Genomic DNA, 7,029 nt, shown 5'->3' with positions numbered 1-7,029 from the left:
ACTCCTTCATTTTGGACATAATTTCAGGTTGAACTAGAGCATATATTTAATAGGCAACAGAGAAACAAATCCATAATACCTTAATGCATCAAGCCCCAATTGTGCTCAGGTACAAAATGGTCAGAAACTCAGTAAAGGACGTTCAGAGGATAGGGCAGTAAAAACCAGAGACCATGAAAAATGCTGCATTGTTTTAACAAATATATGTTCTATGACACGGTGAGCATTACAATGTGCTTTCAAAGTTAAACTGGTTATTCATCCTACATTTGTAACAAGATCCAGCTTTTCTTTACAAACGAGACTCCTAGAAACAATTCCACTTGTTTTTATTTCTGTGCAAATATTTTTAAGTACAGAGGGAAGACAAAAAAGAAGAAAATACAGAGCTGGAAAGGGAAATTTATTAAAGAAAGAAGCCAACCTAGCTGTGATGGTTTGGTCCAAGCAAAAAAAAAAAAAAAGCATGGAAAACATAATGGCAACACTTACACTCTATTCTGAAAAAACATTGTTACATAAGAATAGGTCTTCATGCAGCAGAGTATGTTCATCCACCTGACCAAGTAGATCTTCAGCAGGTGCAGCTCAGCAGCATGCAGAAATATCCCACACCCTTGACTGACCCCTATAAAAAAGAGCTGAGGGTCCTTGGGCAGCTCGGAGTCCTTTATTCCAGTGACTCCTGTCATCAGAGGCTCACTCCTACAGCGAAGTGCCTCCTTCAGTTCATGACTGCTTTGAAGCAAGTGGAACTATTTGCAGATGAGGTACTAATTTCATATAAGCAAATACAGCACAACCTGTGGCTTAGCTTTAAGAGGTCCTGAGCCTCCACAGCTTCAACTCGCTGCCTCTGAAGCAGAGTCTTCAAAAGCAGTGCCAGCATGCCCCCAAGGCCTGATTTCTCCCCAATCCCAGAAGCAGTGAGAACTAAAGCATAAGGGTTATCAAAGGAGTTTGTGAAAATGTACTAGATTATGTACTGTACCTTAATACTAAATGTGTATCTATCTACTGCACCCTGCAGCTGGTCTGCCAGCGAGGCACCAACTAGGACAGTTCCACAGTTAGAAAAGCAGATGGGATGTGATATTTCTATTATAAAGAACCAAACAGGGTCTTGCTGCCCACAGGCCCACAAACATATGCTTCCCCAGGACTGATACTTTATGAGCTAAAAGAAGGCAAGGCCCTGGATAAAGCCGTGAAGGTGTTCTAGTCTTTAAAAAAGATCTGTGAACACTGGGATTTTTCAATCACTGGCCATGCAAACACTGCTGCAATAGAGAACGAGTATTGTTAAGTCTGAATTGACAACTTTCCTGTAATGCCTGGATTTAATTTCCAGTAAGTCTGCACTTTACAAGAACATTTTTTTCCCAGTTTTCTTTGGCTCTCTTTTCCAGGACTTTGTATTTTGATACAGGGGAGAGAAAGCAATCCATAAAGTGTTTTAAAAACAGTATATCCTACAGATTTAGGGCAAGACATGTTTTAAATATATGAACCAAACCATCACTTCTTCCTCTGCAGCTCCTCAGATTGTTGCAAATGTTGCAGTCATTGCCCTATCTTTATTTCTGAAAACAATGCTGCTTTAAGATTTGGCCATCCCTTCATGCTATCAGCTTCATTAAAAGCTTCATTAAATGAACTGTTTCACTTTGTACTGAAACAAATTAGGAATACTTACATGATCAGTCAGCTGAGCAGCAGATAATGAACAGCTGAGAGACAGTAACAACCTAAATCAGTACAGCTGTTTAAAAGGTACCAACCTGACTGTCTTTCAAAATTGGCCATATCTTTGTGAAATACATAAATACTCTAACAGACAAAAAGCCCCTCCCAAACCTGGATTTCCTAATTACCCTTGTGTGGTCTGCTGTAGACAGGTAGGATCCAGGACAGAACTAAGGGCAGAAATCAGTTTTCCCTTACTGCATCCACCTCTCAGCTGGTCTCACTCACCCCCAGGTGTTGGCAGTAGCACCAGCCAGGTTCCCTTTTTACCTGAACTGCCTCCAGCCAATTCCTCTTAACAAACACTGCAAATGCAAAAGAGCTCTAAGGCTGATTTTATTGTAGTCCATAAAGTAACTGCATTTGGAAAAAAAAATATTCTTAGGCAAAGAAATATCCCAGAGAAGTCCTAGCAGTTTCATGAATGGTCCTGTAAATTTGCTCTGGCATGAATGTCTGCAAAACTGACTCATTCAAGCCCCCATATTTAGTAAATACTTCTCCCATTCGCTCAGACTGATGACAGACTTAAATGTGGCTTGTCTACATTAGACTGTTGAGCACCAACAGATGACAGCCATGCAAAATCACAATGGATTACTCTCAAGCAACTCTAAAACTGAGATTCGACTCCATAAAAGCCTATATGAACACTTACTATAAGTAACAAACAAATTTATGAAGACACAAATCCCTGTATGAAGATTAAAGCAGAGCTGAAAGGAGTTGCTGTGATTTAGATAAGGGATACAGAACCACAAAGAAGCGACTTGTGTGGCACAAGCCACTCATTCATGGACACAGTGGCCTAAGCAACATGTTGCATTTCCTAAAAGGGTCACATCACCCCAAAGTAAGCAATACAAGCTCACATCACACATAAAACCAGATTCTCTGTAGGTACATACAGCTTCCTATGATAATCTGTAAGATAAATCCACCGGAGACACAGGTGAATGGGAAAAAATATGAAACTAACTCCGACTTACTTCTAATCCAGGAAATCAAAACTAAAATTCCTCAATGGAGTTTGGGTGTTCTATTTGTTTTGTTTTGTTTTACAGAAGAAGAAAATCAGTACTCCCAGGATGAGGAGATGCTGTATGCCAAATGTCAGCATGGAGCACATTTTTACAGCCAGCTTCTAAACCCATGAATAAAGAAAAGGGCTTAGCGGAAATACTGACAGAAGTTTAACCACAGTGGGCCAAAGTTAGCCTTGTGTAGGTGCAGGCAACTCCACTGATGCTAATGGACTTACACCAAGGCGAGCGTTGGCCCAATGCCTCTAGCTGGCACAGCTAAAATCTGCAGGCATGACACAAAAAGACCACAGCCTGGGGGGACTGGATGCATCCCCCTGAACCTGATGGGCTTCATGTTCATCAGAATGGATTGCATCAATTCCTTCATGAATGAGCATCTGCAGTTTCACCCATGATCAGCTATAAAGAAACTTCAGGATGCCAGTTTTTCATGGGGCAGTGATTATGGATTACAGTGCTCCTGGTAAACTGTAAAGCCTGAGGGATGATAATGTGCCCTTCACTGGCAGAAACCTCAGTCAGGCCTCCTTTTGCACACAGTGCTGTGCTTTGTTTCCTCTCTAAGAGAAAGACCACACAGGGATTTTGACATCCTCTAAATAGAAAGCTGTAGTTGGTTTCTAAACGTGATGAATCCAATCCGGAGGGCCTTAGCTTCAGCAGGGAATGAATGATCAAGCTCAGGAAAAACAATGGTGCATTATCAAATTAATTTCACAGCACGAATCACGTGAGATTCCCCAGAGTCCCTCCAATGCCAAAACACAATCCAATTGTGTAGATCAGCAGCACAACTGCTGTCATCAAGGGTAAATTAACTGGCCAGACTCATCCCCTGGTGCAACCTACTTTGAATCACTGAATAGGACAGGGGGATCCTACAACAGACAATTTAAATACAGAATTTAACCAGCTTTGAGGTTTGCGTGGAAGTGGAATTTCCAACCTATGTCTATATTAGTAGATTTAGTAACATTGCATAAAATCCTACTTTTCTGAGGAGTTCTGCATAGGCATAAACTTTGTCCATATGAAGTTCCACTGCTTTGAAGTAAATCATGCTTGTTCCAGTTTCATTAATGGAATGACAGTGGGTCACCACAGGTGACCTCTGAATCCTACACACACAGCAAGGTGTAAATACCTCTACACAGCCTGACACAGACTGTCTGTACCAGCATCAAATTGAAAGCAATTTAGGCTACTGTCCTGTGAAGAATTCTGCATGGGCACATCTAGAAATGCATCTTGATGAAAAGCTGCCCTGAGCAAAGCAGCTTTATCTTTAGCATATGCTGAGGACTTTGAAGTGAGCACACAGTGAAATAGTCCAGCACAGCACAAGATCTTGCAGCTCTGTGGAAACCAACATTACAGGTACATTGGGGATTCAGCTGAAGACATTCAGAATTAAATAATCTACTACCATGAGCTGAAAGATGGAAACTTTCCAACTGCAACTTCTGCAGCTTCACTACAGACTCAGCCCCTGCAGATGAGGCAGACACTCAGCAAGTGCTACACAGCAACTTGCAGCCCAAATTCTACATCTCACGCTCTTAATTCAGGGGCATATTCTAATGAAAGGTGATGCTGATTCACAGTTCATAACATTTGGTGATAAAGAAGAGAACAGTGATATCATACATGATGTAAGAGATGTGGAGCAAGAAGTTTAATAATGCAAAGGCAAGATCAGGTACTTAAAAAGAGCAAGAATTGTGGGTATCACTGGCTGGAAAGAGAAAGTTAAAGACCTGGGTTTATAACTGCATTCACAAGCACTTGAGTCATTATCAGGGCACACTTGTTAAAAGGACAAATGAAGCCACATCATTGTATTAAAACACATTTTTCTAGCAGAAGTGGGAAAACATTAATGAAGTTGTACAGTACATTTCTATCCTGTACCCAAAGTAGAGGAATTCAGACTTGAGTAAGTCCAGAGAAAAGCTACTCATGCTATGACTTTATGAATCTCATGAGCTTAGACTGTGTGTCTAAGGAAAACAAAAGCTGAGAGGGAAGTGATTACTAACTACAAATACATCAGTATAAAAGAGATATTTATGTTAAAAGAAAATGTTCATACAAGAAAAGAAATTATATAAGCTCTCTCTGAATAGTATAAGCTTACACCTTTGAAAGTATTTCTGACTATTCAAAGGACTCAGTTTCTTTAACTGTTCCAGTGAGAATAGGAATAACAACACACTATAAGAAATGGGTCTTGCAAAGACTGCACAATATACCATCTATCAAGAGCAGGGAGCACAGTCAATAGTCTGGAGATATCATCCCAGTCTTGCTTCTCTGTGGAGTACTTGAGACTGTCCAGCCTTGGTCAGAAACCAGGCTACCACTGTTGATGGTATTACACATGGGCTTATCACAAAATTATGGACTCCTACTATATTGTAGCTTTCATGTCTTGTCTTACTTGATTCATTCCAAAGGCATCCTACTTAAAAATTAATCAACAGTCTGGCCAAAATTTAAGTGCAGACTACAAGATTTGAGGAGAGAATGACTGGAGGCAAGTAGCAGCTGAGGAAGCAAAGACTTCCACAACAGGAGTGTTAATAATAAGGCAAATAAAAACCTGCAACTACCATCTAAGCAATAGCTATGCCTAGATAATAAAGAAACAACAATAAATCTAGTGGTAGCACTTTACCACTTTCCAGATGAACATAAAAATTGACTCCATGAGTGCTCCTGGCCCCTGGCAAATGAGCAAAGCAGGTCAACCAAAATAAATAACCTCCAGCAAGACTTTGGAGAGGAGCAGCTGGGGTGACAACATCTTAGTCCCGCTCAACTCCAACTCCAACACATTTGGTGGCAAAGAATCAGCCACCAACGAGCAGCTCACTACACTGTGGTCCTATGATGTAAGTAATCACATCAGTGCACTGCAGACAGCTGCAGCAATAAGCCTCCCCCAACACTTATAAATTCTATATGATCTATGTATTTAGGGGTATAAAGCATAATTTGTGTGACGTATTTAGAAAGCTTTAATTAATTTTGTGATTGATGCTCTAAAACTACTGAGTGAAGTTACGGCTTTTTTAAATTGTTAAATTATATTTGGGAATTAACACAAGCAAGGCTGAGTAATCACCACTTCATGATCATGTATAGTTCATTCAGTTCAATTAAGTGCTGCTATATAATGAAGAGAAGAAAACAGCCAGACAAAATGCTATTGCAAGAATCTGGGTGACAACTAATACACTTTACAAAAGAGTAAGAAAAATGGCAGTTTTCTTCAATCCTTTTAAAGAAAACAAGTCTTAGATTAATTAAGGAGACAAGATTTGTACTCTTAATGGTAGAATTATCTCACCCTCAGAGTGATTAAGTATTTTGTGAACTATCCTTAGAAGACAATCCATCCTGCCCAGCCATACAGATTATCTGGAGTGGAAAATGGTATCTGTTTCATAGTGAATCATATAGATGCACAAATATTTTAGGAGAGAACAGAAAGAATACTATAACCAATTGAAATCCTACGCAGAATTACAAACAGACAAAACTACAGGGTATCTTGAACATTCTTGTTATAGGTAACATCTGGAACTCTTCCTCCTGGAGAAGAGGCTAAAAGTATACCTTGTATCTTTTTTGGTTTTACCTTACTACCTATCATTATGGTAGGAGAGAATCAGTGAAAAAATAATAATACCACTGGCATCAAGGATTAAAAGACACCAATTGCAATTTTAGGGAAAAACATATATTATTTTTGCTGTGCCTCATAAGCTGGTTGGTGAGTTTACTTGTAACAAGTCCAAGGAGGGTGATTTAGAAGCGAGGAGTTGGATGATAAACTAAAAGTGAATATGGATCCATATTCTCCAAGCTCATCAATTCCAATTCTTTGTATGGAGAAATTTCTACACAGATCCTCCCTCTTAGTGTAAAAGCTCAGGAAAATCAAACAATATATTCCTTTTGTTATTTGTCACACACACTCCCCTGGCTATGGCTGTCTTGATCGCCTTGGTGACACTTCTCTAGTGCCTATTCATACACAATCCCAACACACCTTTCTCCTCTGCCAATCACCATGACACCAAAACCATAATGCCCTTGATTTTGTCACCTGTCCAAGACTCAGGCTCAAAAGCAAAGAGCACTGAGGTATGAAATGGAGAGATACTGATCACAGGACAGTTAGGATACCAGAATTACTTACCTTAAAGAAGTTAGGATACCAAAATTACTT

The sequence above is a fragment of the Pithys albifrons genome, chromosome 8, assembly GCF_047495875.1.
Source record: "Pithys albifrons albifrons isolate INPA30051 chromosome 8, PitAlb_v1, whole genome shotgun sequence".
Classification (NCBI taxonomy): domain Eukaryota; kingdom Metazoa; phylum Chordata; class Aves; order Passeriformes; family Thamnophilidae; genus Pithys; species Pithys albifrons.
Note: the sequence above shows the minus strand (reverse complement) of the source record.